Below are 8,988 nucleotides of genomic sequence, written 5' to 3' on the forward strand. Positions count from 1 at the left end.
TACTCAGTAGTCAGCCAGGGCTAGGACTCTGTTGCTACCCTTGGCTCAGTTTGTTTCTAATACAGTAGCACTAGCCACTTATGGCTATAAAGCACTTTAAATATGGCAAGTTTGAACTGAGATTGTGCTGTGAGTACATTCTGCACACCAGATTTGGAAGCTTTAGTATTAAAATATATAAAAATCTCAGTAATAAATTTTTATGATTATGTTGAAATAATTTTTGACATACTGGGTTAAATAAACATGTATTATTAAATTAATTTCACCTGCTTTTTTAATGTGGCTACTAGAAAATTAAAAATTACACACGTAGCTCTCATATTCCTATTGGACAGGGCTAGTCTATTCTTTTTTTTTTTTTTTTTTTTCTCTTTTAAGGCAGAGTCTCACTCTGTCACCTAGGCTGGAATGCACTGGCACAATCTCGGCTCACTGCAACCTCTGCCTCCCAGGTTCAAGCAATTCTCATGCCTCAGCCTCCCAAGTAGCTGGGACTACAGGGGCACACCACCACAACTGGCTAATTTTTTGTAGTTTTAGTAGAGACGAGGTTTTACCATGTTGGCCAGGGTGGTCTTGAACTCCCAGTCTCAAGTGATCCACCTACCTCAGCCTTCCAAAGTGCTGGGATTACAGGTGTGAGCCACTGCACCTGGCCCAATTCTTTCTCTTCATCCATTTTTAAATGCTTTCTCTGTTTTTAAAGCCTAATACTGACTTTTAATCCTTTGCTACTCCCCAGATACTCACAATTTAGTCTGAGAGATAAAATGAGCACAAATACTAATAATTACTGGCAGATTGGGGTATAAGAACACAAAATGGTGAGACTACACCCAGGGGGAGGATTAGGAAAGAGGAATTTGGGCCTTAAAGCATGTATAGAATTTCAAAAAGCAGAGTTTTGTTTTGTTTTGTATAGAAATTTCAGGTGGACCATGCCAAGGAGTTTGGATTTTATTCTGCATGTGGTAGGGAGCCACTGAAGGTTTGAGCAGGAGAGTGTTGCCAGAGTTGTGGTTTAAAATTATTTTAGGCTGGGTGTGGTGGCTGACACCTGTAATGCCAGCACTTTGGGAGGCCAAGGCAGGAGGATAGCTTGAAGCCAGGAGTTCAAGACCAGCTTGGGCAACATAGTGATGACCTCAAAAAACTTAAAAATTAGCCTAGTGTGGTGGTGTGCACCTGCAGTCCTAGCTACTCAGGAGGCTGAGACGGGAAGATCTCTTGAGCCTAGGAGTTTAAGGCTATAATGAGCTATGATCATGCTGCTTGCACCCCCGCCTGGGCAACAGAGTGAGACTCTGTCCCTAAAAAATAAATAAATAAAAAAAAGATTATTTTAGCTGCATTTTATTGGGACTTACTGGAACTGGGAAAAAAATGGACATGCCAAAGGCAGACGTTAGCAGGAACCACAAGGGGGAGATGTATAGCTTTCTGCCTCATCACTGAGAATATACATGACAAAAATAAATTAATTAAAAATTACACTAAAGTCATAGATCTTAAAGAGTACATCCATTAGCATGAATTGATTTCATATTCTAAGGCATGAAAGACAATCTACATATTCATGAAATTTTTTTACCTTCCCAGAGTTATATCATAACTTATTATTAAAATGAGCAAGATAAAAAAAAGTCAGCCGGGTGTGGTGGCTCACGCTTGTAATCCCAGCACTTTGGGAGGCTGAGACGGGTGGATCATGAGGTCAGGAGTTCGAGACCAGGCTGGCCAACACAGTGAAACCCCATCTCTACTAAAAATACAAAAATTAGCCGGGCGTGGTGGCGCGTGCCTGTAATCCCAGCTACTCAGGAGGCTGAGGCAGGAGCAACGCTTGAACCCGGGAGTCAGAGGTTGCAGTGAGCCGAGATCGTGCCATTGCACTCCAGTCTAGGCGACAGAGCTAGACTCCATCTCAAAAAAAAAAAAAAAAAAAAAGTCATCATATTTATGGTCACAAAAGCTCAAAAGCTCAGGGCTATCTATCCAATGAAGTCCTCCATTTAAATCTAGCCACATTCAGAGAAGAGAGGCAGGAAATGAGACTCAGGGGAGGAGGTAGGGAGGACCAGAAATTAAAGTGTGACTGTGGTAATGGGAATATAAAAGTATCTGAGGTTGACAGATGGGAGAAAGGAAAATAGAGGCTACAAAGCAGAAGATTAGCACCTGAATGAAATGAACAAGTAGTGATGTAACATAAGAAAAACAATAAACAAAAAAATATTTTCTCTTATAGGTAACTATATAAAATAAAATTTGCAGAATCAACTTTATCTTCTAATAGAATTTTCTTTGGGGCAATACCCTGCCCCTATGGGTCTTTAATAAATATGTGATGTCCATGATGTATATCAAACAAACCATGTTGCAGTTTATGTATGAGATCATCTCTTGTAAAAGGAATTGATTAAAGAGAATCTAATGTTAAAATGGCCCTAATTTCTGGCTCAATTACATGTGCTAAACTACATCCTTGTGGTAAGATGAAAGTTTTCCCTAAAGAATGCAGTTTGACTCTCCTTTTAACACCTTCTTTCTATTTTTTCTTTTGCCTTATGATGTCTTAAGCCAAGAGGCTGAAAGGACGACACAATGCTGATTATATCTATTCGTTTCATCTTTTGTTGAAAGGAGCAAATAAGTGCCCCAGCCTTTATGTTAGTATCCTCAGACCCATTTCACAGATGCAGTAGAGGAAGCTCATCTCCAAGCAGAAGCTCGTCTGTTTGGTGAAGATATAGGTCATTCTTTCCATTGTTCCAGGGAAAGTGTGAAATAAGAGTCTGTGGTTGTCATCACCTGATGTCACCTGCCTGATATGAATGAATTAGCAGCATTTCTGGGTTAACACAGTGAATACAGGTGAGCCTGGCTGAGGACAGGTACAAAAGCACTCCTAGAAGTTCAGGGTCAGCAGGTTTGTTTCTTAATTCAGTGGGAGAGTTAGACTTTCTTCCCTTTAGGGTTCTCCTCCCAACTTCAGGCTACTTCCCCTATTCAGATGATAAACTCAAGCCTTTCAGACACATTTATTTATTTATTTTTTGCTTTTTAAAACTTTATTTCAACATAACTATGCTTACAGAAGCACACTCATATTGGCTAATAGAATGCAATTTAAGTTTAAACTTACCCTGTACAATTTGAATAAAAAACTTGGTACATGGTTTAGTATTTTAAAAATGATTTGCAGTCTGGTTTATTTTTTATCTATTACAAATGTATAAAAGACCCTCCATCAAATTCTGCTAAAGAAGGCAGCAGAAACTTGAGAAAATTACCTTTGGTTTGTCTTAGAAAACAAACAGGCATTGCACTGCTTAAGTTTATAAAATTGGTGCAAAAAAAATTGTAATGCTTCAATGCCAGTTTAAAAAGTTCAGTAACCAATGGATATGGAAATGGGTGCGAAGGAGCCTATATACACATGTGAAACTGTAAATATCTGACTTAGGTAATATTGCATGTAGATTATAAATCTACACACACCAAGATTCATATAATTTCTTCAACCTGAATTAACAATATCTGTTCACTTCATCTCCTGAGGTCAATCAGGGAACTGGACACAGTAGTTGTTTTTCTGATGTATGCAAAAAAGAAAATGGAATTTCTTCCTCAGCTTTTCAGTCTAGAAGTCAGTATACTATTGGCAAGGTGTTCCTTCCGTTGTCAACATTCATAGAGTGACATACAATGAGGTCTACTTGGGTTTTAATTTGTATCAGCACTCATATCCAAAATAGTCTCCAAAGTTAATGACCACATGACTTTAGAAGTGACTCCAAAAAATAAAATGGCCCTGCTTAGAAGATTAGAGCAAAGCATTCAGCAATATTTATAAGAAGCCTTATCAAAAAATGCAGCCCCTTGTGAATTACACCTCAGTTTTAAAAAGTAGCCCCCAAATAAGAAGTAGCTCTGAAAAAGAGGAAAAAATGTAACTTAAAATATCTTAAAAACCGGCAGGGCACAGTGGCTCACACCTGTAATCCCGGCACTTTGGGAAGCCGAGACGGGCGGATCACGAGGTCAGGAGATCGAGACCATCCTGGCTAACACGGTGAAACCGCGTCTCTACTAAAAATACAAAAAAAAGCCTTAGCCAGGCATGGTGGTGGGCACCTGTAGCTCCAGCTACTCGGGAGGCTGAGGCAGGAGAATGGCGTGAACCCGCGAGGCAGAGCTTGCAGTGAGCCAAGATCGCGCCACTGCACTCCAGCCTGGGTGACAGTGCGAGACTTCGGTCTCAAAAAAAAAAAATAAATAAAAAATAAAAAATCTTAAAAACCAATGTGAATATAGGTTCAAAAAATGATAGTTAAAAGGGATTCATTTTCTTAAGACTACCTAGGATTAAGACTTATAATGTATTCCAGTATTTCAAGTTTATCGCTAGTTACTAAACATAAATTTACAAATAACATGTCCATTTTTCAAACATATAACACTTAAAAGCAAAGGAATAGCCATTATTTCCCTCTGATTCTGTTTTTTTCGCTCTCCTCACTTTTTTTCAAATACAGATTATCATTTCTGTATAAAGTTTTCACCATATGTGTCGAAATCTCAAATTGTAGTTTCTGGGGAAATATTATCTCTCAAATCTTGCATGGTTTGGGGTGGATTTTTAAATATTTTATGTATGTATGTATGTATGTATGTATATAGAGATGAGAGTCTCACTGTGTTGCCCAGACTGGTCTCGAGCTCCTGGGCTCTAGCAATCCTCCTGCCTCTGCCTCCCACAGTGCTGGGTTTAGAGGCATGAGTCACCACAACTAGCCAGAAGGAATTTAATAATCAAAATGCAATTGGGTTTCAGATATTTTATTGTGAGTTTTTTTTCCCCCAATGTGTGCCTCAAGGACATAGTAAGACTTAGAGCAGACTTTTATTCTCTTCCACCTCTATGGACTCTGAGAGGTGAAGGAGTTTGGAATTTTTAGAGAAACCGGGGAAGTGAGGAAAGGGAAGTCAAGAGACTTCTGTTTTGTCCTGGAGAATGGCTAGCAGATGGAGGGTTTACTTCAAGGTAACCCAGGCACAAAATCCATAGAAATCAAAAAAACTTGGGTAGTGTTGCAAAGAGTAGTTTTGACTTGGAATGGAGAAGGGGTATATAGAAGCTGCAAAGACTATTTGGAAAATAACATGGTGATTTAAAGTTAAAACATTAGATTTTAGTCCTCATTGTAACTTAATAACTCAAGGACCTTAAACAAGTTGCTTATTGGCTGGTCTTCAATTTTCTCATCTGTAAAATAATGACAATAATAAATATACCTACCTTATAGGCTTACTTTATAAAATGATACACAAATGTTTTCGGTATATGTGTTTCTACATATGACTTAAGGGTTTTAAGAAAAGTAACTCTGGCCTTAAGCCTGAGGTGGTAGAAGGGAGGATAATAAATTAAGAAAGAGGACTTGCAATAACTCAAACTGTCCGATGTGTGAATGTGTGTCTGCTGAAGTGGATAATATGAGACTGTGTACTTTAACAAATTTGTACAAGGTGATTTGTGTGTAACTGGAAAAACTGAGTGAGCATGTTGTGTTGGAGATGATGCTGTGGTAAAAGGGTCGTGTCAGGGAGGGAAACCACAGGAGATGGAGAAGGAGAAAGGCCAGGCTTCTCCAGGAAGTGGTTTTGGAAAGTTACCTCAAGGCACAAAGAGAAAGGGAGCCTTCCTTATAAGTGCTACTTTGGGCTCTACCTAATCACAGATTCCCAACCTTTCTAGTTCTTTGTACTTTTTTCTCTTTACAATATCTCCTTTGAGAACTAATGAGAGGGCCGGGAGTGATGGCTCACACCTGTAATCCCAGCGCTTTGAGAGGCCAAGGCTGGCAGATCACTTGAGGTCAGGAGATCGAGACCAGCCTGGCCAATATGATGAAACCCTATCTCTACTAAAAATACAAAAAATTAGCAGGGTATGGTGACCTACGCCTTAATCCCAGCTACTCAGGAGGCTAAGGCAGGAGAATCATTTGAACCTGGGAGATGGAAGTTGCAGTGAGCCGACATTGTGCCATCACTCCAGCCTGGGCGAGAGAGTGAGGCTCCATCTCAAAAAAAAAAAAAAAAAAGAACTAATGAGAAAGTGCATAGCAAGGTTTGAGAGAACTGAGGTATATTATTCAGCAACAACAGTAGACAGCACCAAGAATGTGACAGTTATCATATCTCATTATGTCACTGCTTTAAAAGCTCCATGATTCCCTATTGCCCTTAGGATAAAGACCAAATTCCTTCCTACAGCACCCACAGCTTTTTAAAAGTTGGCCCAGTCTACTTCTGTAGCCCTATGTCCTGCTGCTCCCTACCTCCCTTCCTGCTGTCATCCCACATTTCCTGTTTCTAGCCTCACCAATTCCTCATGGCCCTCACCACACCAAAGTCTTCTTTCTAGCTTTTTGTGTGCTGCTCCTTCTGTCCAGAATAGCCCTTTCTCTCCTTATTGAATTCATATTCAGGTTCTCAGACATGGCTCAAACATCACCTCTTCCATAAAGACTGCATATTAGTATCCCTTTCCAAGTACCCACAATAACAGTTTATTAATTCCCCTATTATAGTATGCACAGTCAGCTCTTGACTGCAAACTTGAGAATCATGCTTGTTTCCCAGGATTTAGCATTATACCTGACACATAAGTGCTCAGTAAGTATTTTTTTGATTGATTACAAAAGCTGAACACGCAGTTTCACCCTTCCCACCACTTTACTCCAAATTCCATAGCCAAAGGCAGTTACCATTCCACCTGTCTCATTTGGATTTTGCTTTGTTCACTCCAGGTCTTTGCTTTCAATGGTTTTGCAATTTGAGAAAGAAAACAAACAAACAAAAATTAGGAGAGTTTTGGTTAGAAAATAATACCTTTTTTTCTAATAAATTACCAGTGATTTAGTTGCTAAATCATGTCTTCATTCTGTGCCCACTGGAGGGAAGATTCTGCCTAAGACATGGATGACTCAACAAGGAGAAGGATGTGCCCTAATATCATCCAATTTAACACCTCCTTGCTCTCTAGGAAATGACCTATAAACTTAGCAGTTTGCTACTTCATTCCTGGAAGTTTAGCAACAGCTTCCTGACTTCAATTGGTTCTTTTTTTTTTTTTTGAGATGGAGTTTCACTCTTGTCGCCCAGGCTGGAGTGCAATGGCGCAATCTCGGCTCACTGCAACCTCTGCTTCCTAGGTTCAAGCAATTCTCCTCCCTCAGCCTCCCAAGTAGCTAGGATTACAGGCATGTGCCACCACATCCGTCTGATTTTTTACATTTAGTAGAGATGGGGTTTCACCGTGTTGGTCAGGCTGGTCTTGAACTCCTGACCTCAGGTAATCCACCTGCCTCAGCCTCCCAAAGTGTTGGGATTACAGGTGTGAGCCATCACACCTGGCCTTCAATCGGTTCTATACACTACTTTATGTATCTCTTTTATAAATAATTGGATCCAGCCGGGTGTGATGGCTCATGCCTGTAATCCCAGCACTTTGGGAGGCCAAGGCAGGAGGATCGCTTGAGCTCAGAAGTTCAGGACCAGCCTGGGTAACATGGCAAGACTCTGTCTCTACAAAAAATACAAAAATTAACTGGGCAGTGGGTGTGGGGGCATGTGCCTGTAATCCCAGCTACTTGGGAGGCTGAGGTGGGAGGATCACTTGAGCCTTGGAGGTTGATACTGCAGTGAGCTTTGATTGCACCATGGCACTCCAGCCTGGACAACAGAGACCTTGCCTCTAGATACATACATACATACGTACATACATACATACATAATGGTTTTTGTCAACCTGGGCTGAAGGAAGGCAGTGACTCTTCTACAGGCAAGGTATCTACATCAGAGAGCATTTCATTTCAAAATTCAGAATGGTGCTCAAAGTGTAAATATACCTGGAAGAAGTAATATGATGATATTAAAGCTCAGGAATTCAATTTCACTCATATAATGTTTGGGGAATCTGCCTCATGCCCACCTTTCACAATCGGGGGCAAGGCAAGAAAAACCAGTGATCACAATACAGTGTAATAACTGCTTTTCGGGATGCTCCTGGGGCCCAGGTAAAGGGCAGCCTGGGAGAGGTCAGAGAGAGGAGGGGACACAGTCTCAGCAATGATTTTCCAGAAGTGTTGATCCATCTGCAGACTCTTTAAGCTTAGACATTAGGGAATGTTGGGCAGGGTGTTCCCCCGACACAAGGAACGACATGTGCAAAAGTGCAGAAATGCTGAGAAACAAGTTTGGAAGGGGTGGTACATAGGGGAGGTTGCACTGATCTAAGTAATGTCACATCCTTTCATGAAGAGGATAAAGTTTTGACCCTTTAGTCAGGGGATGTTGGCTTCATAGTTATGCCTCGGCCCAGCGCTTGTAAAGGTTGTATAATGGATTTTAAATTGCTCAAGCTTCTTCCTACCATATACCAGGATCACATTTTCTACCAAAGTGGTGGTATGGAGACATACAACTGTGGACTCACAGCCCAGCTCTGTGACTTATTAGCCGTGATGAAACATTGTGGGAAAGGTACTAACTTCTCTGTTCCCTTTCCCTCATTTGCAAAATGGGAATGCACCTTCTTCATGGAGTTGCTGTGAGAATTAAAGGAGAGAATCCACATTACACACGGTCTGACATATGTATTAAGTATTCCATAAATGTTAGCTATGATGAAGATGATTCCAATGGACCTAATAAAGATGTAAGAACAAGTGGCTAGTAGTCAAGGGATGGTAATTAACTGCAACCGAATCCCAGAGTTAAGAAAAGTCTTAAGAAGTCACTTAATATACTCCTTTGCATCTAAGATCAATGCTTAAATCAACACTGTTCGACCCTACCTGCCACCAAGGGTTCTAACTATACTCAAGGAAAGATTGGGAGTAGAGGGAAAGGGTGAAAGAAAATCACAAGTAGAAAGAAGAGAATGAGAGATAAAGGGAAAAGGAAGTAGAATGA

This window comes from Symphalangus syndactylus, chromosome 8 (genome assembly GCF_028878055.3).
Source record: "Symphalangus syndactylus isolate Jambi chromosome 8, NHGRI_mSymSyn1-v2.1_pri, whole genome shotgun sequence".
Lineage (NCBI taxonomy): Eukaryota > Metazoa > Chordata > Mammalia > Primates > Hylobatidae > Symphalangus > Symphalangus syndactylus.